General features: G+C 38.2%; 1 protein-coding gene across 3 annotated transcripts in view; it reads right to left on the bottom strand.

Annotated features, from left to right (window-relative positions):
* The window catches only part of EPC2 (enhancer of polycomb homolog 2), a 145816-nt gene that overhangs the window by 60837 nt on the left and 57215 nt on the right, over nucleotides 1-27764 (bottom strand). Inside the window, exon 1 of one of the 3 annotated variants that reach the window (XM_055260763.2) lies at nucleotides 15023-15278. The exons of the other annotated variants lie outside the window; for them this stretch is intronic. The gene's annotated coding sequence lies outside the window, so the exon portion shown is untranslated. Of the gene's footprint in view, nucleotides 1-15022; nucleotides 15279-27764 lie in introns of those variants that run through there. 3 annotated transcript variants of the gene reach the window in all.

Here is a 27764-nt window from a genome sequence, read left to right as displayed (position 1 = left end):
TTCTGGATCAGCAATCCCTCTGTATCATCTTAGATTCTCCCACATTTTCTGTTCAAACCTAGTATCTTTCTCACTCACTTCTGGCATAGAATGAAGGCAAATGTTTTATTCAGACATCTGTGTTCAGGCAATACGTTAGCTTAACCAGTAAAAACTAACATTAAAATAACATTATATATACAAAAAAAGAAATTCCACTAAGAACATCTAATGGTATAAAATAATAAATATGTCACAGAAAGTGAACATATCTTCATAGGCCACTACATGGTAAGGAACTTGAAAAGTTAAATAGCAGTATTTATTTTTTAACAGAGTTGTTGTTCTAATGTTAGCAAGGAAGTGAATGGACAAAGATATAAACCCAGTACACAGAAGACATCAGAAATATTTGAAACAGTAGTCTTTGGATTTTAAAACATATCATAAAGCAACAGTGATTTAAACAGTATGGAATTGGCATAAAGACAGATATACAGACCAATGCAACAGAACAGAAACCCCAGAAATAAACCCTGATATATATGGTCAAATGATTGACAAGGATACCAAGACTACACAATGGGAAAAGGACAGTCTCTTCAATAAATGAGCTGGGGACAGTGAATATCCACATGCAAAATAATGAAGTTGGATCCTTACCTTATAGGATATATTTAAAAATCAACCCCAAATGGATTAAATACCTAAATGTAAGACACAAAATTATAAAACTCCTAGAAGAAAATACAGGAAGAAAGACTTCATGACATTGAATTTGACAGTGATTTCTTGGATATGAAACTAAAGCACCAGTAACAAAGAAAAAACAGACAAATGGCATTACATCAAACTAAAAAACTTCTTCAGGGCAAAGGAAACAATCAACAGACTGAAAAGGCAACCTTACGGAAAGGGAAAAATATTTGCAAACCATGTAGTGGATAAACAATTAATATCCAAATATATAAAGAACTCCTAAAACTCAGAAAGAAAAAACGCAAAAAACAAAACAAAAACAAAAACAGAAACGAAAAACAAAAACCCAAAAGCAAAAATTTAAAGATTTCTTAAATGGGCAAAGGATCTAAAGAGACAGGTCTTCAAAGAAGATATACATACTCAACTCTTTTGAGATATGAAAAAAAAATTCTTTAAGTATTAAAAAACAAACAAAAAAACACAATGATATACAAATGGCCGGCATACAAAAAGATGCTCAACATCAGTAATCATCAGGGAAATGCAAATCAAAACCACAATGAGACATCAACTCCCACCTGTTAGGATGGCCACTATCAAACTAACAGAAAATTACACATGTTGGCAAGGATTTGGAGAAAGTGGAACTGTGCACTGCTAGTAAGAATGTAACTACTGTACTACTGTCTGTGGTACAGCTCTTATGAAAAACAGGAGAGTAGTTTCTGAAAAAATTTAAAATAGAACTACCATATGATCCAGCAATCTCACTTCTGGGTATATATCCAAAAGAAGTGAAAACAAGACCTTGAAGAAACGTGTGCACATCCATGTTCATTACAGCATTATTCACAATGGCTAAGAAGTGGAAACAACCCAAATGTCCATGGACCAACTAATTGATTAAAAAAAGGATGGTACATACACACAATAGACTATTAACAGTCTTAAAGGAAATGTTGTTTACAACATGGATGAATCTTGAGGACGTTATGCTAAATGAAAAAAGCCAGTCACAAAAAGACAAATACTGCATGATTCCACATATATGGTGTATCCAAAGTAGTCAAATTCTTAAAAACAAAAAGCAGAATGGTGGTTGCCAGGGGCTGGAAGGTAACAGGAGGTTGTTCAATGGGTATACATAGTTTAAGTTTTACAATATGTAAAAGTTTTAGAGACCTGTTGTACAACAGTGTGACACAGTTAAACTATATACCTGTAATGTACACTTAAAAATTGTTAAGAGGGTGAATTTATGTTATGTATATTTTACCACAATAAAATATTTAAAAAACCACATGTGAAACTGAATCATGTCATGAGGAAACAAGTATACCCAAACTGAGGAACTTTTGACAAAATAATTGGCCTGTAATCTAAAAATGTCAGTGGCATGAAGGACAAAAAGACTCAGCAGTAGACTGAAGAGAGATGATAAGTAAAGGCAATGCATTATTTGGGATTTTCCTTCACTGCAAAGGACATTATTCGGACAATTATTAAATTATGCATGAGGTCAACAGATTACTGTATTGTATCAATGACAACTGACTGATATTGATAACAATGCTGTGGTTATATAAAAGAATGTGTTTTTAAAAACCATACATTGAAGTACTCAGAAGTAAAGAAGCATAACATTTACAACTTACTCTAAAAGGGTTCAGAATGAAAATAATGAGGGTGAGGAGAAAGCGAGAGGCTGACAGAGAGAGAAGTGACAGAGAAAGAGTTAAAAAAACAGAAAGCAAATATTGTTAAGTGTTAATATTTAATGAATCATGGAGAACAGTAGATAGAATTCATTATATTATTCTTGAAACTTCTCTATAAACTGGAAATAAGGCCAAAATTTTACAATTTAATTAAAATAGTCTCAAAATAAAAAGTAAAACAAAACGTTTAAACACAACTTTCTCAAAACCTATCTCTTGTATTCTAATATAAATCTATGCCAACTCTAAGACATAAAGATTCTTAAAGATTGAATTCTATATTCCAAAAAATTAGAAAATTCATCGATATTTCAATTTCTCTTAACACTATATACCAAATACTACTAGAACAAGGCCAAAGTAATCAAAGAGATGAAAAATATTTCCTGTCCCCAACCATCTAATAAAGAAGAGGTGAATTTGGAGCTAGGGTCTCACTCCTTAACTATAACCTTATTCCTCCAGTGCCATCCATGTTCGTTTCAAAACAGCCTGTCTGACATTATAATTCTAGCTCCTTCAGAAATGGTTCCAATAGTCAGTGGACTAAAATTCCTAAACTCCCAATATGACATCTCGACCAACAGTTCCTGCTTCAATATCATCAATGACTAAAAATTCACTAGAAACATCTCCCAAAAAAAGTGGCCAAATACTGTCAGTTACTATACAAAAAATAAAATTCTTGACTGAGGTTGGAGATAAAAAATGACTTTGTATCATGAAAACTGAGCTTATACATTGTGGGTCAACCAACACTGGTGAATGAATAAGCTGCAATATTCTCCAGTTTTTTAAACTATTGCCTTAAATTGTTTATATTTCAGAACACAATATAAAACCTACTCATTTTGCTTTCATTGAGGTGAAGATAAAACAAGACTTTAAAAAAATTAATTTGTTAACGGATACAAAGTTACAGCTAGATAGGTGGCATAAGTCTTAGTGTTCTACGGCACTGATGGATAACTGAATGTTCCCCACAAAGAAACGATAAATGTTTGAGATGATGGACATGCTATTATCCTGATCTGGTCACTAACATTTATATGTACTACATCACAATGTAGCCCATAAATATGTACATTGTATCTATTAAAAGTTGTAACAGTTAAAAATTATAAAACAAAAAAATTGAGAAAAATTTATTTTTTAAAAAATAAATGAGTAAGTTATCTTGATCCTCAGGGAGCATACATATTCCAGTAAAAATAAAGAAAGCATTTGAGGAACTCCTCTCTGAAACTGTCTTCAGAGTAAGATTATAAATTGTATAAAAGAGTCCTACATTTTACAGTCAAAAACTTCTTTAAAACCAAAATAATATCTAAGTTATTGACCATACGTGGCTCTGAATGGGCTTTCTGAAATTAAAGTCCATTCTGTCAAAAGACAAATATTACTACTGAAGACATTTTTAAAACACTAAAAATTCCACAAGAGATTTTTAAAGTTTTTTTATAGATCTCTAAGAATTAAAAAGACAAAGCCACAAATGCAAGCAGTGTTATCAATGATAAATCCTCTAAAAAGTTATAAATCCAATTGTTTCAATCAGAAGAAATTTAAGTATATCAACCTCAAAAATTATGCAACCAATAAAAAATTACAAAGACGACGATATGGAAAAAAGTCTAAACATCGAGTGGAAAAAAAGCTGAAAACAAAATTGTAAGTAAGACTTCTGGTTTCCAGGTAGGCACGTAAGAAACTTAGAAGAAACTTAGAAGTTGCCACCCCATCTTAACAACGTGTAAAAGGCTGAACAAACTGAAAATAAACAACACTTAAATCTGTGAGGTCACAGGGCAAAGCCTCGCACCCAAAACTGGAGACAGAGGTGAATACACAGAACCACAACTTACGGGAACAGAAACCCACTAGCAGAAACCTTCCTGAAAACCAGTGGGGGAGAGGGAGGGCTGAAAAACCTAAACTGTAATTGACTCAGTATGGCCAATTCTGAGAGATTAAAAATCCAGGCATCCCAGTCACTGGGAAGCCCTTACACCTTTGTGAGTATCACCTTTCAAGAACTCGACCATGAATACTTAGGGAAAAAATATCTTTGTGCTTCCAGAAAGGTAAGCATTTTGAAATGTGCCAGAGCATTCTGTTTTTAACAATGCCTGCAATCAAGAGAAACAATTTTATCAGAGTATAACCTGCTTTTTTTCTTAAACTTTTATTTTAGGTTCAGGGCCTCAATGTGTAGGTTATTAGGTAAATTGCATCTCATGGGGGTTTGACATACAGACTATTTTATCCCCCAGGTAATAAACATAGAACCCAATAGATAGTTTTTCGATCCTTTTCCTCCTTCCATCCTCCACCCTGAAGGAGGTCCCAGTGTCTCTTGTGCCCTTCTTTATATCCATGTGTTCTCAATGTTTATTTAGGTCCCACTTATAAGTGAGAACATGCAGTATTCCATTTTCTGTTCCTGTCTTAGTTTACTTAGGATAACGGCCTCTAGCTCCATCCATGTTGCTGCAAAGGACATGATCTCGTTCTTTTATGGCTATGTATATGTGTATATGTATCATGTATATGTACCACATTTTCTTTATCCAGTCTACTGTTGATAAGCATTTAGGCTGACTCCACGTCTTTGCTGCTGTGAATAGTGCTGCAATGAACACACATGTGCATGTGTCTTTATGGTAGAATGATTACAATTCTTTGGGTATATACCCAATAATGGGATTGCTGGGTTGAACGGTAATTCTGCTTTGAGTTCTTTGAGAAATTGCTACACTGCTTCCACAATGGCTGAACTAATTTACATTCCTACTCGCAGTGCATGAGCATTCCCTTTTCTCTGCAACCTCACCAGCATCTGTTATTTTTTGACTTTTTAATAACAGCCTTTCTGACTGCTGTGAGATGCTACCTCATTGTGGTTTTGATTTCCATTTCTCTAATGATTAGTGATGCATTTTTTCATATGCTTGTTAGCTGTGTGTATGTCTTCTGTTGGGTTTTATCAAAGCCTATCAGACCTGGGGGAAGGAAAAAGATGAGTCCAGCTGCCTCTAGTCTTTGCAGAAGAGAAATACCCACCTCCAGCCCCCTCAAGCCAGCCTGTCCCACCCTAAGGGGGGAAAAACTGAGAAGCACTGGTGAAGTTCACAGTCCAGAGACACAGGCTCACCAAAAGACAGACCTCATCACGAAACTATCAAATCTCACCCCACAAAACACACCATAAAACCGCATAAAGTCCTGTATTTCTGCAGTTCCCTTTACCCATGTCCACCTTTCAAGAAAAATTATAAGACATACTAAGCAGCTAAGCAAACATCAGAATCAGAGTCAGATATGACAAGAATGCTGTACTTTTCCAACCAGGAATTTCAGAAAACTATAAGGATTTAATGGAAAAAACAGACAATATGCAAAAACAGATGAATAATATAAGAAGAGAGATGAGAATTCTGGGAAAAAAAAGAAAACAAAAAAACAGAAAAAGAAACAAAGATACAAATTATTATTTAACATAATAGAGATGCATCTGAAGGGCTCACTAGTAGACTGGACACAGCTGACAGAACAATCTTGGAGCCTGGTAATATGATATGACAATAGGAACTTCCAAGACTGAAAAGCAAAGCAAAAAAAAAAAAAAAAGAATAAAACAGAATACTACTAAAGGTATAAATATGCATAATGCAGATTCCAAGAAAGGAACACAAGCAACATGTGAAGCAACAATGACTGAGAATTTCTCCAAATTAATGTCAGGCACCAAACCACAGATTCAGGAAGCTCAAACACCATGAAGCAGGGTAAAAGCCAAAACAAAAACAAACAAAACCACCCTATACTTAGGCATATGATATTCAAACATCAGAAAATCAAAGGTAAAGAAAAAACCTTGAAAGAAGCCAAAGGGTTTTGAAAAAACACCTTAGCTACAAAGGAGCAAAGATAAGATAACATCAGATACTCCTCAGAAATCATGGAAGTAAGAATAGCATGGAGTGAAATATTTCATGTATTGAGTTAAAAAAAAAAACCTACAAACCTAAAATTCTGCACTCTGTGAAATTACCCTTCAAAAGTGAAGGAGAAATAAAAACTTTCTCAGACAAATAAAAATTGAGGACTTTGTTGCCAGCAGACCTGCCTTATAAGAAATCTTAAAAGTAGTACTTTAGAGAGGAGGAAAATGATATAGGTTAGAAACTCAGATCTACATAAACATAGGAAGAGTACTGGGGAGAAAGGGTAAAATAAAAACTTTTATTTTCTTACTGTTAATTATCTAACACGCAAGTTTGTTCAGAACAATAATAGGAACAATATATTCAATTATGTATGCTTATATACATAAGCAGTTTACTTACACATAGCATACAGACAGATATAGCCATGCATTGCTTAATGAAGCAATTCTGGGGACAGGGCCAAGATAGCCGATTAGAAGCAGCTGCAGTCCGTGGTGCTCATGGAGAGGAACGAAAGGGGAGAGTGAATACTGCACCTTCAACTGAAATAATCCAGGTAATCGCATTGAGACCAATCAGGGAAACAGCTCAACCCACGGGGAATGAGGAAAAGCAGGGTGGGGCCACAGCCCACCTGGGAGCAACACGAGCCAAGGAAACCCCCATCCCCCACCCAGCCAAGGGAAGTGATGAGTGATCATGCGACCCAAGGAAACCACGCTTCTCCCATGGATCTCTGCAACCCGGGGATCAGGAGATCCCCTTATGAGTCCACGCCACCAGGGCCTTGGGGCCAACACACGGAGCTGTGTGGAGTCTCAGCAGAGCAGCTGCTCAGGCATGCACAGAGACCCAGGAGCTTTACATACTCCAGTCCTGGGATCTCCAACAAACGTGTCTGCAACTTAGACAAGGCGGGAGGTCCACATATACCCCCCGAGAGGGGGTGGAATCCAGAAAGTTGAGCAGCCTTGTTCTGCAGGCCCACTTCCATGACACCTCACAAGGTAAGACCCACTGGCTTGGAATTCCAAGCAGTCACCAGCAATAGGCTGTGGGGAGAGGCCAGCACCATCTCTGCTGTTTGGTCAACATGGTTGTGTTCCAGCTTGCAGACCTTGGAGAGTCCAAATGGTCCGGACGAGAAAGGGTCCCCCCAGTTGCACAACTCAGCGGCTTTGCCAGATAGTGACCAGACTGCTTCTTTAAGTGGAGCTCCAATCCATTCCTCCTCACTGGGTAGGACCTCCCAGGCAGGCCCTCCAGCCATGGCCTGACAGAGCTCTTACCTTTCTTATCTCTACCTGGGACAGTGTCCAGGAAAGGGGAGGGCTGCTATCTGGGCAGAGGCCATTCCCTACCATGACACAGCTGTTTTGTCAAGGCATGGCCAGACTGATTCTGTAAGCAGGACCCCAATCCACTCCTCCTTGTGGGGCGGCTCCTCCCAGCCACAGCCTCTAGTCACCACCCATGTTCTACGGGCCGAGAGAGCTCCGATTTCTCCCTGGGATGGATGCAGTGCCTGAAGAGTGGGGCAGGCTGCCACCTTGGCCGTTCGGGCTCCTCAGCCAGTTCAGCCAGTGGGGCTTGGAGAGCCCAGATCAAATGGTGGCTAAAGGGATCACCAACACAGCCCAGCTGCTCTAACAAAAAGAGGCCAAACTGTTGCTTTCAGCAGGTCCCTGATGCCATTCCTCCTAACTGGGTGAAACCTCCCAACTGGGGTCTCCAACCACCTCCTACAGGCACGTTCAGGTGGCAATAGGTCAGCACCCTCTTGGGATGGTGCTTCCAGAGGAAGGGGCAGGCTGCCATCTTTGCTGTTTTGCAGGCTTCACTGGTGATACCTCCAGGTATGGGAAGAATCAGGGCAACTGGGGTTTGGAGTGGACCTCCAGCAAACTGCAGCAGCCCTACAGAAGAGTGACCAGACTATTAAAAGAAAAACAAACAGAAAACGACAACAAAGAAAAACCACAAAATACCCACCCAAAGGTCAGCAACCTCAAAGATCAAAGGTAGATAAGCCCACGAAGATGAAAAAGAATCAATGCAAAAACACTGAAAACTCAAAAAGCCAGAGTGTCCTTTTCCTCCAAATGACCACAACATCTCTCAAGCAAGGGCTCAGAACTGGGCTGACACTGAGATGGCTGAAATGACAAAAGTAGACTTCAGAAGGTGGGTAATAACGAAGTTCACTGAGCTAAAGCAGCATGTTTTAACCCAATGCAAAGTAGCTAAGTATCATGTTAAAACTATACAGGAGCTGATAACCAGAATAGCCAGTTTAGAGAGGAAGATAAATGACCTGATGGAGTTAAAAAAACACAACACGAGAACTTCACAATGCAATCACAAGTATTAATAGCAGAACAGGCCAAGCAGAGGAAAGAATCTTAGAGCTGGAAGACTGGCTTTCCGAATTAAGACAAGCAGACAAGACTAGAGAAAAAAGAAGGAAATGGAATGAACAAAACCTCTGAGACATAATGGGATTATTAAGACTGAATCTACGACTGATTGAGGTACCTGAAAGTGATGGGGAGTTGGAACCAAGTTGAAAAACATACTTCAGGATATCATTCAGGAGAACTTCCCCAACTTACCAAGACAGGCCAACATTCAAATTCAGGAAATACAGAGAACCCCAGTAAGATACTCCATGAGAAGATCATCCCCAAAACACATAATCATCAGATTCTCCAAGATCAAGATGAAAGAAAAAATGCTCAGAGCAGCCAGAGAGAAGGGCCAGGTCACCTATAAGGGGAAGCCCATCAGACTAACAACAGACCTCTCAATGGAAATCCTACAAACCAGAAGAGACTGGGGATCAATATTCAACATTCTTGAAGAAAAGAATTTCCACCCCAGAATGTCATACTGGGCCAAACTAAGCTTCATAAGCAAAGAAGAAGTAAGATCCTTTTCAGACAAGCAAATGCTGAGGGAATTCATCACCATCAGGCCTGCCTTGCAAGAGCTCCTGAAAGAAGCACTAAATATGGAAAGGAAAAACAGTTACCAGTTGCTACAAAAATACACTGAAGTACACAGATCAGTCCCTATGAAGCAAGCACATAAACAAGTCTGCAAAATAACCAGCTAGCATGATGAGAGAATCAAATCCACGTATAATAATTCTATCCTTAAATGTAAATGGGCTAACTGCCCCAATTAAAAGACATAGAATGGCAAGCTGGATAAAGAATCAAGACCCATTGCTATGCTATCTTCATGGGACCCATCTCACATGCAAAGACACACAAAGACTCAAAGTAAAGAGATTGAAGACAATTTACGAAGCAAATGGGAAACAGAAAGAAGCAGGGGTTGCAATCCTAGTTTTTGATAAAACAGACTTTAAACCAACAAAGATCAAAAAGACAAAGAAGGGCATGACATAATGGTAAAGGGTTCAATTCCACAAGAACAGCTAACTAACCTAAATATGTATGTGCCCAATACTGGAGCATCCAGATTCATAAAGCAAGTTCTTAGAGACCTTCAACGAGACTTAGACTCCCACACAATAATAGTGGGAGACTTTAACACCCCTACTGACAACATTAGACAGATCATAGAGAAAGACAATTAAAAGATATTCAGGACCTGAACTCAGCTCTGGATAGAGTAGACCTGACAAATACCTACAGAACTCTCCACCCAAAAGCAACAGAATATACATTCTTCTCATCACTGCATGGCACTTACTTGAGTAAAATTGATCACATAATTGGAAGTAAAACACTCCTCAGCAAATGCAAAAGAACTGAAATAATAACAAAGTCTCTCAGACCACAGCACAACCAAATTAGAACTCAAGGTTAAGAAATTCACTCAAAACCACACAACTAACTACATGCAAACTGAATGACCTGCTTCCCAGTCACTCTTGGGTAAACAATGAAATTAAGGCAGAAATCAAATTTCTTTGAAACTAATGAGAACAAAGATACAATGTACCAGAATCTCTGGGATGCAGCTAAAGCAGTGTTAAGTGGGAAATTTATAGCACTAAAATGCCCACATTTAGAAGCTAGAAAGATCTGAAATTAACAACCTAACAACACAACTAAAAGAACTAGAGGACCAAGGGCAAACAGACCCCAGAGCTACCAGTAGACAAGAAATAGTCAGTATCAGAGCTGAACCGAAGTAGACAGAGACAAGAAAAACTCCTCAAAAAAAAAAAAAAAAAAAAAAAAAAATCAATGAATCCAGGAGTTGGTTTTTTTTGAAATTATTAAAGACAGACCACTAGCTAGGCTAATAAGACAGAACAGTCAAATAAATATAATCAGAAATGATAAGGGGGATATCACCACTAACCCCACAGAAATACAAACAGCCATCAGATAATACTATAAACACCTTTATGCACATAAACTAGAAAATCTAGAAGAAATAGATCAATTCCTGGACACATACACTCTCCAAAGACTGAACCAGGAAGAAACTGAATCCCTAAATAGACCAATAATGAGTTCTAAAGTTGAAGCAGTAATAAATAGTCTATCAACCAAAAAAAGCCCAGGACTAGACAGATTCACAGCTAAATTATACCAGAGGTAAAAAGAACAGCTGGTACCATTCCTACTGAAACTGTTCAAAAAACTGAAAAGGAGGGACTCCTCCCTAGTTCATTCTATAAGGCCTGCATCATCCTGATACCAAAACCTGGCAGAGATAAAACAAAAAAGAAAACTTCAGGCCAACATCTTTGGTGAACCTCGATGCAAAACTCCTCAACAAAATACTGGCAGACTGAATCCAGCAGCACATCAAAAACCTTATCCACCACAATCAAGCAGACTTCATCCCCAGGATGCAAGGCTGGTTAAACATACGCAAATTAAAAAATGTTCATCACATAACATAAACAGATTCATCACATAAACAGAACTAAAGACAAAAAAATACATGATTATCTCAATAGATGGAGAAAAGGCCTTCAATACAATTCAACATCCCTTCATGTTAGAAACTCTCAATAAACTAGGTATTCAAGGAACATACCTCAAAATAATAAGAGCCATATATGACAAACCCACCAATAACATACTGAATGGGCAAAAGCTAGAAGCATTCCCCTTGAAAACCACCACAAGACAAAGATGCATGCCATTTCTCACCACTCCTATTCAACATAGAATTGGAAGTTCTGGCCAGGGCAATCAGGCAAGGGAAATAAATAAAATGTATTCAAATAGAAAGAGAGGAAGTAAAATTATCTTTGTTTGCAGATAGAATGATCCTATTTCTAGAAAACCCCATCGTCTCAGCCCAAAAGCTTCTTAAGCTTATAAGCAACTTCAGCAAGTCTCACGATAGAAAATCAATGTTCAAAAATTGTTGGCCTGCCTATACACCAATAGCAAGCAATCAGAGAGCCAAATCACAAATGAACTCACATTCACAACTGCCACAAAAATAATAAAATACCTGGAAATACAGCTAATAAGGGAAGTGGGGGACCTCTTCAAGGAGAACTATAAACCACTGCTCAAAGAAATCAGAGAAGACACAAATAAATGGAAAAACATTCCATGTTCATGGGTGGGAAGAATCAGTATCATGAAAATGGTCACACTGCCCAAAACAATTTATAGATTCAATGCTATTCCCATTAAACTACCACTGACATTCTTCAGAGAATTAGAAGAAACTATTTTAAAATTCATATGGAACCAAAAAAGAGCCCAAGTAGCCAAGACAATCCTAAGCAAAAGGAACAAACATGGAGGCATCATACTACCTGACTTCAAACTATGCTGCAAGGCTATAGTAATCAAAACAGCATGATATTAGTACAAGAACAGACACACAGACGAATGGAACAGAATAGGGAACCCAGAAATAAGACCACATACATACAACCACCTGACCTCCAACAAACCTGACTAAAACAAGCAATGGGGAAAGAATTCCCTATTTAATAAATGGTGCTCGGAGAACTGGCTAGCCATATGCAGAAAACTGAAACTGGACCCCTTCCTTACACCAAAAACAAAAATCAATTCAAGATGATTAAAGACTTAAATGGAAAACCCAAAACTATAAAAACCCTAGAAGAGGTCGGGCACAGTGGCTCTTCCCTGTAATCCCAGCACCTTGGGAGGCCGAGGCGGGCAGATCACGAGGTCAGGAGATCAAAATCATCCTGGCTAACATGGTGAAACCTGGTCTCTATTAAAAATAGAAAAAAGTAGCCGGGCACGGTGGCACGTGCCTGTAGTCCCAGCTACTCAGGAGGCTGAGGCAGGAAAATGGTGTGAACCCGGGAGGCGGAGCTTGCAGTGAGCCGAGATCGCACCACTGCACTTCAGCCTGGGAAACAGAGCAAGACTCTGTCTCAAAAAAAAAAAAAAAAAAAAAAAAAACCCTAGAAGAAAATCTAGGCGATACCATTCAGGATATACGCATGGGCGAAGATTTCATGACAAAGATGCCAAAAGCAATTGCAACAAAAGCAAAACTTGACAAATGGAATCTAAACTAAAGAGCTTATGCACAGCAAAAGAAACTCTCATCAGAGTAAACAGACAACCTACAGAATGGGAGAAACTTTTTGCAACTTACCCATCTGACAAAGATGTAATAATCCAGCATCTACGAGGAACTTAAACAAATTTACAAGAAAAAAACAACCCGATTAAAAGTGGTCAAAGGACATGAACAGACACTTCTCCAAAGACATTCATGTGGCCAAAAAACATGAAAAGAAGCTCAACATCACTGATCATTAGAGAAATGCAAATCAAAACCACAATGAGATACCATCTCACACCAGTCAGAATGGCAATTATTAAAAAGTCAAAAAACGACAGATGCTGGCAAGGTTGTGGAGAAAAAGGAAACGCTTTTACACTGTTGGTGGGAGTGTAAATTAGTTCAACCATTGTGGAAGACAGTGTGGCAATTCCTCAAAGACCTAGAGGCAGAAATACCATTTGACTCAGCAATCCCACTACTTGGCAGATACCCAAAGGAATATAAATCATTCTATTATAAAGATACATGAATGCATGTTCACTGCAGCACTATTCACAATACCAAAGACATGGAATCAACCTAAATGCCCATCGATGATAGACTGGCTAATGCAAATGTGCTACGTACACACCACAGAATATTATGTGGCCAAAAAAAAAAGGAATGAGATCGCGTCCTCTGCAGGGACATGAATGGAGCTGGAAGCCATCACCCTTAGCAAACTAACACAGGAACAGAAAATCAAATACTGCATGTTCTCACTTAGAAGTGGGAGCTGAATGATGAGAACACATGGACACATGGGGGTCGGGGGAACGACCCACACTGGGGCCTGTCAAAGGGTGAGGGGTGGGAGGAGGGAGAGCATCTGGAAGAACAGCTAATGGATGCTGGGCTTAATACCTAGGTGATGGGATGATCTGTGCAGCTAATCACCATGACACGTCTAACTAGGCAAGAAACCTGGACATCCTGCACATGTACCCCTGAATCAAGAAATAAAAAAGAAACATTCTGACAAATGCATGTTAGATGATTTCATTCATTGTGGGAACATCACAGAGTGTACCTACACAAACCTAATGCTACAACCTATGCTATATGCTGTAGCCTATTGTTCCTAGGCTACAAACCTGTAGAGCATACTAGTGTAGGCAACTGTGAAATAATGGGAAGTATCTGTGTATCTAAACATTAAACATAGATAAGGTACAGTAGAAATACGGCATAAAAGATGAAAAATGGTATATACTATATAGGGCACATCATAAATATAGCTTATAGGATGGAAAGTTGTCTAGGTGAGTTGAGGGGTGACTGAATGCAAAGGTTTAGGACATTGCATCGTTGTAGACTACACTCAGCCTACACTAAACTTAAAAAAAATTTTTTTCTCTAATAATAAACAGCTTACTGTAACTTTTTCACTTTATAAACTTTTACCTTTTTTAACTTTTTGTCTCTTTTGTAACAACACAGCTTAAAACAGTATACAGCTGTACAAAATATTTTCTCTAAATTCTTATTCTATAAGCTTTTTCTTATTTATAAATTTTTTGTGTCAAAAACTAAGACATAAACACACCCATTAGCCTAGGCCTACACTGGGTCAGGATCATCATTATCACTGTCTTTCTTATCTACATCTTGTCCCACTGGAAGCTCTTTAGGGGCAATAACTTGCATGAAGCTATTATCTCCTATAATAATGTCTTCTGAAATATCTCCTGAAGGACCTGCCTAAGGCTGTTTTACATCTTTTAGTTAAGTAGAGGAAATACATTCTAAAATAATGATTAAAAAGTATAGAATAGTAAATACACAAGCTAGTAACATATTTATTATCAAGTATTAGTACTGTGAATAAATGTTATTTATTTATTTATTAAGACAGGGTCTCCCTATGTTGCCCAGGTGGGTCTCAAACTCCTGGGCTCAAGGGACCTTCCTGCCTCACGCCTCCCAAAGTGATTACCGGTGTGAGCCACCATGGCACCTGGCCAGCATGCTATACTTTTCCTTTTCCTTTTTCAGATGGGATCTCACAATGTTGCTCAGAGTGGAGTGCAGTGGTGTGATCATGCTTCACTGTAACCACAAACTCCTAATCTCAAGTAATCCTCCTGCCTCAGCCTACCAGGTAGCTAGGACTATAGGAATATATTACCACACCTGGCTATTGTTTTCATTTTTTGTAGAGATGGAGTCTCTGCCCAGGCTGGTCTCCAACTCCTGGCCCCAAGCAATCTTCCAGCCTCAGCCTCCCAAAGTATTGGGATTACAGGTGTGAGCCACCACACGTGGCCTGTATGTGCTATACTTTTACATAACTGGCAGTGCAGATTTGTTTACACCAGCATCAGTAATGCACTGTTCTACAACATTCCAATGGCTATGACATCACTAAGCAATAAGAATTTTTCAGTTCCATTATAATTGTATATGTGGTTCATTGTTGATCAAAATATTATGTGGCACATTGACTGTGTGTGTGTCTGTGTGTCAAATGAATGACAGCAATGATACGAGGGACAGAAAGGAGGAATTAGAAATTTTTTATTATAAAGTACTTGTACAACCTGTGAAGCATTATAGTGCTACTTGCAAGTGGCCTTGCATTAACTGTAAATGTACAGTGTAAATTCTAGGGCAAACACACACACACACACACACACACACACACACACACACACACACACTATGATAGATATGCTAAGAAAGGAGAGAAAACAGAAGTATAAAATTCTTAATTAAAAGCACAAAAAGTAAAGAAGATAAAACCAGAAACAAAGACCAAGGGCAACAAATAGAAAACATTAACAGATATGGTAGATATTAATCCAAGGCAATCAATAATCACTTTAAATATCAATGGTCTAAATACACCAACTGAAAGAGATTATCAGAGTGGAACAAAAACAAGACCCAAATAGCTATCTACAAGAAATCCACTTTAAATATAGACACATATAGATTAAAGGAACAGAGAAAGATACACCATGCTTACACCAATCAAAACAAAGCCAGAGTAGCTTAATCACTTGAGACAGAAGAGACCTCACAGCAAGGGAAGTTACTAGGGATGAGGAGGCACATTACATAATAAGAGTCAATACTCCAAGAAGATATAACAATTCTTAATGTGTATGTGCCTAACGACAGAGCAACAAACTATGTGAGGCAAAAATTGATATAACTGCTAGGAAAAACAGATGAATCCACTATTGTAGCTGGAAATTTTAATAGCCTTCTATCAGAAATGGACAGATACAGCAAGCAAAAAATCAGTAAGGATATACTTAAACTGAACAGCATCATCAGTCAACTGATCTAATTGGCATTTATTTATAAAATGCTGCATACAAAAAGAGCAGAACACACATTTTCTAAAACTCACATGGAAACAATCATCAGAAAGATCACATTCTGAGCCATAAAAAAATAATAAATTTTATGACAGTAGAAATGATACAAAGTGTGTCCTAAGATCACAATGGAACTAAAATAGAAATGAATAACAAAAATATAGCTGGAAAATCCAAAAATACTTAGAATCCCAAGTATTTTACATATGTGTTATTTAAAATACATGGATCAAAGAAGAAATCTCTAAAGAAATTTTTAAAATATTCTAAACTGAATGAAAATGAAAATGTAACACCAAAATTTGTGGGACAGAGAAAAGTAGTGCTTAGAGAAAAATTTATAGGACTGACTGCATATATTAGGAAAGAAGATCTAAAACCAATCATCTAAGCTTCCATTTTAGAAAACTAGAAGAGCAAATGAAACCCAAAGTAAGCGAAGAAAAAAAAAGAGGAGAAATTAATCAAACTGAAAACAGGAAATAATAGAAAAAAACAATAAAACCAAAAGCTGATTTTAATCAATAAAATCAATAAGCCTCTACCCAGGCTAAGACAAAAAGAGAGACTGAATGAAATACACTGGGGGATATCGGTGGGGGAGATTGTGTGTGTGTGTGCGCGTGCATGTGCACGCGTGGATACAGGAGGTATATGGGAACTCTCTTTTACATTAAGTGTATCTCCTAATGCTATCCCTCCCCCCTCCCCCCACCATCCCACAACAGGCCCCGGTGTGTGATGTTCCCCTTCCTATGTCCAAGTGTTCTCATTGTTCAATTCCCACCTATGGGTGAGAACATGTGGTGTTTGGTTTTTTGCCCTTGCGATGGTTTGCTGAGAATGATGGTTTCCAGCTTCATCCATGTCCCTACAAAGGACATGAACTCATCCTTTTTTATGGCTGCATACTATTCCATGGTGTATATGTGCCACATTTTCTTAATCTAGTCTATCACTGTTGGACATTTGGGTTGGTTCCAAGTCTTTGCTGTTGTGAATAGTGCCACAATAAACGTACATGTGCATGTGTCTTTATAGTAGCATGATTTATAATCCTTTGGGTATATACCCAGTAATGGGATGGCTGGGTCAAGTGGTATTTCTAGTTCTAGATCCCTGAGGAATTGCCACACTGTCTTCCACAATGGTTGAACTAGTTTACAGTCCCACCAACAGTGTAAAAGTGTTTTCTCCACATCCTCTCCAGCACCTGTTGTTTCCTGACTTTTTAATGATCACCATTCTAACTGGTGTGAGATGGTATTTCATTGTGGTTTTGATTTGAATTTCCCTGAAGACCAGTGATGATGAGCATTTTTTCATGTGTCTGTTGGCTGCATAAATATCTTCTTTTGAAAAGTGTCTGTTCATTTCCTTTGCCCACTTTTTGATGGTGTTGTTTGATTTTTTTCTTGTAAATTTGATTAAGCTCTTTGTAGATTCTGGATATTAGCCCTTTGTCAGATGAGTAGACTGCAAAAATTTTCTCCCATTCTGTAGGTTGCCTGTTCAATCTGATGGTAGTTTCTTTTGCTGTGCAGAAGCTCTTTAGTTTAATTAGATCCCATTTGTCAATTTTGGCTTTTGTTGCCATTGCTTTTGGTGTTTTGGTCATGAATTCCTTGTCCATGCCTATGTCCTGAATGGTATTGCCTAGGTTTTCTTCTAGGGTTTTTATGGTTTTGGGTCTAACATTTAAGTCTTTAATCCATCTTGAATTAATTTTTGTATAAGATGTAAGGAAGGGATCCAGGTTCAGCTTTCTGTATATGGCTGGCCAGTATTCCCAGCACCATTTATTAAATAGGGAATCCTTTCCCTATTTCTTGTTTTTGTCAGGTTTGTCAAAGATCAGATGGTTGTAGATGTGTGGCGTTATTTCTGAGGCCTCTGTTCTGTTCTATTGGTTTATATCTCTGTTTTGGTACCAGTACCATGCTGTTTTGGTTACTGTAGACTTGTAGTATAGTTTGAAGTCAGGTAGCATGATGCCTCCAGCTTTGTTCTTTTTGCTTAGGATTGTCTTGGCAATGTGGACTCTTTTTTTGGTTCCATATGAACTTTAAAGTAGTTTTTTCCAATTCTGTGAAGAAAGTCATTGGTAGCTTGATGGGACGGCATTGAATCTATAAGTTACCTGGGGCAGTATGGCCATCACGATATTGATTCTTCCTATCCATGAGCATGGAAAGTTCTTCCATTTGTTTGTGTCCTCTTTTATTTTGTTGAGCAGTGGTTTGTAGTTCTCCTCGAAGAGGTCCTTCACATCCCTTGTAAGTTGGATTCCTAGGTATTTTATTCTCTTTGAAACAACTGTGAATGGGAGTTCACTCATGATTTGGCTCTCTGTTTGTCTGTTATTGGTGTATAAGAATGCTTGTGATTTTTGCACATTGATTTTGTATCCTGAGACTTTGCTGAAGTTGCTTATTACCTTAAGGAGATTTTGGGCTCAGACGATGGGGTTTTTTAAATATACAATCATGTCATCTGCAAACAGGGACAATTTGACTTCCTCTTTTCCTAATTGAATACCCTTTATTTCTTTCTCCTGCCTGATTGTCCTGGCCAGAACTTCCAACACTATGTTGAATAGGAGTGGTGAGAGAGGGCATCCCTGTCTTGTGCCAGTTTTCAAAGGGAATGCTTCCAGTTTTTGCCCATTCACTATGATACTGGCTGTGGGTTTGTCATAAATAGCTCTATTTTGAGATATGTTCCATCAATACCTAGTTTACTGAGAGTTTTTAGCATGAAGGGCTGCTGAATTTTGTCAAAGGCCTTTTCTGCATCTACTGAGATAATCATGTGGTTTTTGTGTTTGGTTCTCTTTATAGGATGGATTACGTTTATTGATTTGCGTATGCTGAACCAGCCTTGCATCCCAGGGATGAAGCCAACTTGATCTTGGTGGATAAGCTTTTTGATGTGCCTCTCAATTTAGTTTGCCAGTATTTTATTGAGGATTTTCACATCAATGTTCATCAGGGATGTTGGTCTAAAACTCCCCTTTTTTGTTGTGTCTCTGCCAGGCTTTGCTATCAGAATGATGCTGGCCTCATAAAATGAGTTAGAGAGGATTCCCTCTTTTTCTATTGATTGGAATAGTTTCAGAAGGAATGGTACCAGCTCCTCTTTGTACCTCGGGTAGAATTCAGCTGTGAATCCGTCTGGTCGTGGAGTTTTTTTGGTTGGTAGGCTATTAATTATTGCTTCAATTTCAGAGTCTGTTATTGGTCTATTCAGAGATTCAACTTCTTTCTGGTTTAGTCTTGGGAGGGTGTATGTGTCCAGGAATTTATCCATTTCTTCTAGATTTTCTAGTTTATTTGCGTAGAGGGGTTTATAGTATTCTCTGACAGTAGTCTGTATTTCTGTGGGGCAGGTGGTGATATCCCCTTTATCATTTTTTACTGCATCTATTTGATTCTTCTCTCTTTTCTTCTTTATTAGTCTTGCTAGCAGTCTATCAATTTTGTTGATCTTTTCAAAAAACCAGCTCCTGGATTCACTGATTTTTTGAAGGGATTTTTGTGTCTCTATCTCCTTCAGTTCTGCTCTGATCTTAGTTATTTCTTGCCTTCTGCTAGCTTTTGAATGTGTTTGCTCTTGCTTCTCTAGTTCTTTTCATTGTGATGTTAGGGTGTCAATTTTAGATCTTTCCTGCTTTCTCTTGTGGGTATTCAGTGCTACAAATTTCCCTCACACACTGCTTTAAATGTGTCCCAGAGATTCCGGTATGTTGTGTCTTTGCTCTCATTGGTTTCAAAGAACATCTTTATTTCTGCCTTCATTTCGTTATGTACCCAGTAGTCATTCAGGAGCAAGCTGTTCAGTTTCCATGTAGTTGAGCAGTTTTGAGTGAGTTTCTTAATCCTGAGTTCTAATTTGATTGCACTGTGGTCTGAGAGACAGTTTGTTGTGATTTCTGTTCTTTCACATTTGCTGAGGAGTGCTTTACTTCCAGCTATGTGGTCAATTTCGGAATAAGTGCAATGTGGTGCTGAGAAGAATGTATATTCTGCTGATTTAGGGTGGAGAGTTCTGTAGATGTCTATTAGGTCTGCTTGTTGCAGAGCTGAGTTCAAGTTCTGGATATCCTTGTTAACCTTCTGTCTCATTAATTTGTCTAATGTTGACAGTGGGGTGTTAAAGTCTCCCATTATTATTGTGTGGGAGTCTAAGTCACTTTTTAGGTCTCTCAGGACTTGCTTTATGAATCTGGGTGCCCCTGTATTGGGTGCATATATATTTAGGATAGTTAGCTCTTCTTGTTGAATTGATCCCTTTACCATTATGTAATGGCCTTCTTTGTCTCTTTTGAACTTTGTTGGTATAAAGTCTGTTTTATCAGAGACTAGGATTGCAACCCCTGCCTCTTTTTGTTTTCCATTTGCTTGGTAGATCTTCCTCCATCCCTTTATTCTGAGCCTATGTGTGTCTCTGCACGTGAGATGGGTCTCCTGAATACAGCACACTGATGGGTCTTGACTCTTTATCCAATTTCCAGTCTGTGTCTTTTAATTGGGGCATTTAACCCATTTGCATTTAAGGTTAATATTGTTATGTGTGAATCCGATCCTGTCATTATGATGTCAGCTGGTTATTTTGCCCATTAGTTGATGCAGTGTCTTCCTAGCATCAATGGTCTTTACAATTTGGCATGTTTTTGCAGTGGCTGGTACCAGTTGTTCCTTTCCATGTTTAGTGCTTCCTTCAGGAGCTCTTGCACGGCAAGCCTGGTGGTGACAAAAATCTCTCAGCATTTGTTTGTCTGTAAATGATTTTATTTCTCCTTCATTTATGAAGCTTAGTTTGGCTGGACAGGAAATTCTGGGTTGGAAATTCTGTTCTTTAAGAATGTTGAATATTGGCCCCCACTCTTCTGGCTTGTAGGATTTCTGCTGAGAGATCAGCTGTTAGTCTGATAGGCTTCCCTTTGTGGGTAACCTGACCTTTGTCTCTGGCTGTGCTTAGCATTTTTTCCTTCATTTCAACCTTGGTGAATCTGACAATTATGTGTCTTGGGGTTGCTCTTCTCGATGAGTATCTTTGTGGTGTTCTCTGTATTTCCTGAATTTGAATGTTGGCCTGCCTTGCTAGGTTGGGGAAGTTCTCCTGGATAATATCCTGAAGAGTGTTTTCCAGCTTGGTTCCATTCTCCCCGCCACTTTCAGGTACACCAATCATAGGTAGACTTGGTCTTTTTACATAGTCCCATATTTCTTGGAGGCTTTTTTCATTTCTTTTTACTCTTTTTTTCTCTAAACTTCTTGCTTCATTTCATTCATTTGATCTTCAATGACTGATACCCTTTCTTCCACTTGATCTAATCGGCCACTGAAGCTTGTGCATGCATCATGAAGCTCTCGTGCCATGGTTTTCAGCTCCATCAAGTCATTTAAGGTTTTCTCTACACTGTTTATTCTAGTTAGCCATTCGTCTAATCATTTTTCAAGGTTTTTAGCTTCCTTGCATTGGGTTCGAACATCTTCCTTTAGCTTGAAGAAGTCTGTTATTACCGACTTTCTGAAGGCTACTTCTGTCAATTTGTCAAAGTCATTCTCTGTCCAGCTTTGTTCCATTGCTGGTGAGGAGCTGTGATCCCTTGGAGGAGAAGGGGTGCTCTGGTTTTTAGAATTTTCAGCTTTTCTGCTCTGGTTTCTCCCCATCTTTGTGGTTTTATCTACCTTTGGTCTTTGATGATGGTGACCTACAGATGGGGTTTTGGTGTGGATGTTGATGCTATTCCTTTCTGTTTGTTAGTTTTCCTTCTAACAGTCAGGTCCCTCAGCTGCAGGTCTGTTGGAGTTTGCTGGAGGTCCACTCCAGACACTGTTTGCTTAGATATCACCAGCGGAGGCTGCAGAACAGCAAATATTGCACAACAGCAAATATTGCTGCCTAATCCTTCCTCTGGAAGCTTCATCTCAGAGGGGCACCTGGTTGTATGAGGTGTCAGTCGGCCCCTAGTGGGACGTGTCTCCAAGTTAGGCTATACAGGGGTCAGGGACCCACTTGAGGAGGTGGTCTGTCCATTCTCAGAGCTCAAACACCATGCTGGGAGAACCACTGCTCTCTCCAGAGCTCAGTTGGAAATGCAGAAATCACCCATCTTCTGCATCGATCACACTGGGAGCTGCAGACCAGAGCTGTTCCTATTCAGCCATCTTGGAACTGTGAATTTTATATTCTAAAACTTATCATCACTCAACTCTGTTAGTAGGGAAAGTACTTTAAGAGTTTTCTTTTCTTTTTTTTTTTTTTAATGATAACTGTGCAGTAGTAAATATATAAAACATAACATCTTACTTAAGGGTTAGAACCTATAGATAGCCCTAAGGCCAGATGTACTATTTGGCCAGTTTATATAAATTAGGTGCTATCAAGGAATTATTATTAATTTGGTTATCATGATACTGTGGTTATGCTGGGAAAAAGACACAAATCCTTTGAAAGATAAACAATGAAATATTTATGGGTGAAATAGTGTCTGGGATTTGTTTTAAAATATATTACCATAAAAAGTGTGAGGAATAAATAAAATATGAAGCTGATGGTTTGCTGACGGATACATTGGGTTTCCCGTACTATTCATTCCTTTACCTTAAAAATAAAAACACTAAAACAAAATTAGAAAAAAAAAAAAAAACGAAAGAAAAAGAAAAAAGATACACATTAAAAATCCCTAATGTCACCAGGACATAGCTGGGAGCCTATGGCCCAGGTTAGAAGTGTAAGGCTTTCCGTGGCCACGATATGCAAAGCTAATTTGCCTCCAACTCTGGGCTAAGTTATATCCCTGTTGTTGTTCCAGTTCCTGAAAGGGACAAGAGAACACCACTTACAAAGAAAGTTGGGAATATAGGGGAAGGAATCAGAGGCTAAATAAGTAAAAATGTTGAGTTATAAATTAGTTTGGGGACACGCCACTTGATACTCATTGTGACTCATCAAGAACAGGGATTCTCAAATTTGAGTATATACCTACGATGCATGTTTTCCCTTTTTCATTTTTTATTGTGTTGAAATACATATAGCATAAAAGTACCCTCAACTGTTTATAAGTGTGCAGTTCAGTGGTAGTAAATACATTCATAATGTTGCATAATCACCACTATCTGTCTCCATAATGCTTTTCCTCTTGTAAAACTGAAACTCTGTACCTATTAAACAATAACTCTCCATTTCTCCCTCTCCCCAGTCCCTAGCAACCACCATTCTACTGTCTGTCTCTATGATTCTGACTACTCTAAGTACCTCAGATAATGACTTATTTCACTTGGCAAATGTCTCAAGGTTCATCCATATTGTAACCATGTGTCACTGCCTTCCTTTTTAAGGCTCAATAATATTCATTCTAAGTACACACCACATTTTGCTTACCCATTCATCCAGTGATGAATACCTGTATTAATTCCATGTTTTAGCTTTTGTGAATAATGCTGCTATGAACATGGGTACACAAGTATCTCTTTGAGACCTTCTTTTCATTTTTCTGGGTATATACACAGAAATGGAATTGCTGGACCACATGGTAAGTCTATCTTCAATTTTCTGAGGGATGATCATACTGTTTTCCACAGTGGCTATACCATTTTACATTCCCAACAGTCCACAAGAGTTCCAATTCACCACATCCTTGCCAACACTTGTTATTTTCTGTTTTTGATAGTAGCCATTCTAAAGGGTATGAGGTGGTATAATGTATGTTTTTAAAACTGATTTTTTAATGGATTCAGTGGCTCATACCTGTAATCCCAACACTTTGGGGGTCCAAGGCAGGAGGACTGCTTGAGTCCAGGTGTTTGAGATCAGCATGGGCAACAAAGTGAGATCCTGTGTCTAAAAGCATTAAAATAAAATTAGCCAGGCATAGTGGTGCACAGCTGTAGTCCCAGCTACTCAGGAGGTTGAGGTGGGAGAAGTGCTAGAGCCTGGGAGGTCAAAGCTGCAGTGAACCATGATCACACCACTGTACTCCAGCCTGGGCAACACAGTGAGACCCTGTCTCACATACTACTACTACTACTAACAAAAGAACAAAAACCCTGATTTTTCAGACCCCACTCCCAAAGAAAAGGATCCTGAAACGTTTTTTGTTTCCTTTAAAATCAAAGACCCAAACAGGTGATTCTGATGCAATATAACTAAAAACAGGCTTTAAAAACTGACTTCACCATCCCAAGGAGTATCAAGGTGACTAAAGCTCCCCAGAACAGACTTTTTAAAAACCACTGCACTATAATCTAATAAACTGACAGAAATGGAAAACATGTAGTTGAGGAAAAAACAGGACAGAAGCTTTCCTCAGAGTAAGGATTAATGGCTAATAATTAAAACTTAAGGAAGCATTGAAGGTTCACAATTAACAGACTACCAAAAATACTCTAAAATGGACAACAAGGAAAAAAAAATACCAAACACATTTTATTCATTTTGAGATAATGCACGGCTGCCTTAAGATGAACAAATAAAATCCTGTATTTTAAGTTCCTTAAAAACAGACTGTGTTTAACACATGTATCACCCATAGTGCTCTGCACCATTAAATGCTTAGTATCAGGAAGTATGATACAGTGCGAAGACTTCAAGCAATCAAAGGACTTAGGGCAGAAGTGTCCAATCTTTTGGCTTCCCTGGGCCACGCTGGAAGAACAAGAATTGTCTTGGGCCACCCATAAAATACACTAATGATGGCCTGATGAGGTTAAAGAAAAAATGGCAAAAAAAAAAAAAAAAATCTCACAGTGTTTTAAGAAAGTTTACGAATTTGTGTTGGACTGCATTCAAAGCTGTCCTGGGCCGCAAATTAAACACGCCCGACTTAGGGCTTCATCTCATTGCTTTCATTCAACAGGTGTGGTCCCTTATACAAGTCATTTAATGTCCCTGCCTCTTGTTACTGATTTCTGAAATCACAGTATTGAGTCATCTTCTATATAACAGTTCTCACTGCAGGAGACCAGGCTGGTTAAAAATACACTTCTGTGTATATGCCCAGAAGAAAGAAAACTGAAGAATTTGTTAGAAGTTCAGATTCCTGGCGCCCAATTCCAGAGATGCTCTTTCATTAGCCCTCAGAGCTGGGGAAGCCCTGCAGAATCTCTTAATTCTGGGTTTGAGAATCACAGCAGGGGTTACACCGAACAATTTCTAAGGTTTATACTGGCTTTGAAATTCCTCTAATCTATGAATATTTGTGAGGGAAAATGAAAGAGAGAGAGAGAAAGGCAAATTTTCATCATCTCCTAATCCCCAGAAAAAGCTATTTTTACAATTAGGTAAATTTAACAACACAAGATTTTGATTTTCTGTTTTGTTGCTGAAATGACAAATAAAGCTTACCAAAACATAAAATCCTTTTACAGCTTTCAAGTTTCTAAAATGATAAGAAATCAGTTTACAAAAACAAGCCACCTGACTTCTGAAAAGATCAGTAACACTGAATAATCTCTAAGAAAAAAAAAAAAAAGAAGAAGACAACTGACTAATGTCAAAAATGAAATAGTGGTCATCACTACTCATCCAACAGACATTAAAACAATAATAAAAGTACATTATGATAAGCACAGAACAACTATATGGCCATAAATTGACAACTTACATAAAATGGGCAAAAACATAAACTACCAAAACTGACTAAAGAAGAAACAGAAAATCTATATAGATCTATAGTAAGTATAGAGTCAAACCAAAAAACCTCCCAAAAAACACCAGTCCCAGATAAGTTCACTGATAAATTCTACCGAACATTTAGGAAAGAAATTATATCAATCTCTCTCATCATTCCCAGAAAATAGAAGTCGAGATAACACTTCCTAACTCATTCTATAAGGTCAGCATCACCCCAATCCTAAAGGAGAAAAAGATATTACAAGAAAGGAAAATGACAGATGAATAGCTCTCATGAACATACATGCAAAAATTCTCAACAAAATATTATTATGGCAAGCTGAATCCAACATATAAAAATTATACACCGGCCAGGCGCGGTGGCTCACGCTTGTAATCCCAGCACTTTGGGAGGCCAAGGCGGGCGGATCACGAGGTCAGGAGATCGAGACCATGGTGAAACCCCGTCTCTACTAAAAATACAAAAAATTAGCCGGGCGTGGTGGCAGGCGCCTGTAGTCCCAGCTACTCGGAGAGGCTGAGGCAGGAGAATGGCGTGAACCTGGGAGGCGGAGCTTGCAGTGAGCCGAGATTGGGCCACTGCACTCCAGCCTGGGCGACAGAGCAAGACTCCGTCTCAAAAAAAAAAAAAAAAAAAAAAAAAAAAAAAAAATTATACACCAAGACCAAGTGGGATTTGTTCAGCATTCTAAATCAATTAATTTAATCCACTTCATCGACTAAAGAAGAAAAATCACATGAGCATATCAACAGATGTAGAAAAAGCATTTGAAAAAATCTAACTCTCTTTCATGATAAAACTCTCAGCAAACTAAGAATAGAGGAGAATTTCTTCAATTTGATAAAGAACTTTTACAGAAAACCTACAGTTAATATCACAATTGTAAGAAACTAGAAGCTTTCCTACTAAGATCAGGAACAAGGCAAGGATGTTCCTTCTCAACACTTCTATTCAACATCATCCTGGAAGTCCTGTCTAATGAAATAAGACAAGAAAAAGAAATAAAAAGTATACAGATTAGGAAGAAATGAAACTGTCTTTGCTTACAGATGACAAGACTGTCTACGTAGAAAATTCCAAAGAATTGACTAAAAATACCCTGGAACTAATTAGAGTATAGTAAGGCTGTAGCATACAAAGTTAATATACAAAAGTCAATTGCTTTCCTACAGACCAAAAATGAACACTCGGTATTTGAAATTAAGGAACAACACCATTTACATTAGAACAACAACAAAAAAAGACACTTAAGTATCAATCTAACAAAACATGCAGAGGATCTACATGAGGAAAATCGCAAAAGTCTGATGAAAGAAATAAAAAAATGCAGAGATATTCCATGTTCATGGATAGGAAGACATTATTATGTCAATTCTTCTCAAATGTGATATAGATTCAACAATGTCTCAATAAAAATCCCAGTAAGTTATTTTGTTACAATGATGAATTGATTCTAGTTCATATAGAAAGACAAGAGCTACAAAGAGCCAATACAAGAGTAAAGAAGAAAAAAGGCAGAGGACTTAGGTTCAGAGCAACTGGTGCTAAAAAAAAAAAAAAAAGAAAAGAAAAGAAAAGAAAAGAAAAGAGGCAGAGGACTGACACTACTTGACTTCAAGACTTACTCTGAAGCTATTATAAACAAAACAGCAAGAATTTGACAAGAGCAGACAAGCAGATCAATGGAACAGAATAGAGAGCCCAGATATAGATCCATACAAATATAGTTTTTGACAAAAGATCTCTGACAAAGGAGCAAAGGCAATTCAGTGGGGGGGGGGGGGGAGTCTTTTCAACAACGAGTGCTAGAACGGTGACATCCCATATGAAAAAAATGAATCTAGATATAGAACTTACACCCTTCACAAAAATTAATTCAAAATGGATCACAGATCTACATATAAAATGC

This window comes from Symphalangus syndactylus, chromosome 22 (assembly GCF_028878055.3).
Source record: "Symphalangus syndactylus isolate Jambi chromosome 22, NHGRI_mSymSyn1-v2.1_pri, whole genome shotgun sequence".
NCBI classification, from domain to species: Eukaryota; Metazoa; Chordata; class Mammalia; order Primates; family Hylobatidae; genus Symphalangus; species Symphalangus syndactylus.
The sequence above is the reverse complement of the archived record's forward strand: the minus strand, read 5'-3'. Positions and strand labels throughout refer to the sequence as shown.